Below are 600 nucleotides of genomic sequence, written 5' to 3'. Positions count from 1 at the left end.
GGGAGGGGAGGGGGAGGGACAGGAAGGGTGGGTTGGGGGGGAGGGGGGGAGTTGGGGGGGGCGGAAAGAGGGAGGTTCGGGTGAAGAAGGGGAGCCGGGGGTGAGGGTGTGACTGTGACCCCCCGCCCCCAGAGACCGAGCCCCTGCAACCCCAACCCCACAGCGGTACCCACCTGTGACCCCTGACCCTTCCGGTGCTGATTCACCTCCTGGGCGCCGCCATCTTGCAATGACGTTACCGGCCGCACTGCGCAGGCGCCTACCGTGGGAGCGGCGCACGCGCGTTAACCGGCGGCGGGTCTGCGCATGCGTGAATCTGAAAGCGGGAAAACCATAGAATATAAAATGTCTTTAATGTGAAAAAAAGTAAAAGATAAAAAGGAAATGTCCACATTTACAAATAAACTCCAGCTCAATGTCTGCCAAACTATCAGCAACATTCTCAATGACAGCTGTAGATGGCCACATGGAACAAATTTTTGATTTAATTTATTATTGTCCCATGCACCGAGATACAGTGAAAAGTGTTGTTTTGTGTGCTATACAGGCAGATTGTACCATACAGAGTGTATCAGGGTACGAGAACAGAGTGCAGAATAC

The 600-nt window shown here is 53.8% G+C and overlaps 1 protein-coding gene across 1 annotated transcript in view; it reads right to left on the bottom strand.

Annotated features, from left to right (window-relative positions):
• xpnpep1 (X-prolyl aminopeptidase (aminopeptidase P) 1, soluble) overlaps positions 1–263 on the bottom strand; it is a 491,255-nt gene extending 490,992 nt beyond the window's left edge. Inside the window, exon 1 of the mRNA XM_048608975.1 lies at positions 174–263. The gene's annotated coding sequence lies outside the window, so the exon portion shown is untranslated. The remainder of the gene's footprint in view (positions 1–173) is intronic.
• Between the last annotated feature and the right edge of the window lie 337 nt (positions 264–600).

This window comes from Rhincodon typus, chromosome 20 (genome assembly GCF_021869965.1).
Source record: "Rhincodon typus isolate 14 chromosome 20, sRhiTyp1.1, whole genome shotgun sequence".
NCBI classification, from domain to species: Eukaryota; Metazoa; Chordata; class Chondrichthyes; order Orectolobiformes; family Rhincodontidae; genus Rhincodon; species Rhincodon typus.
This window is presented reverse-complemented; position numbering and strand designations above follow the sequence as displayed.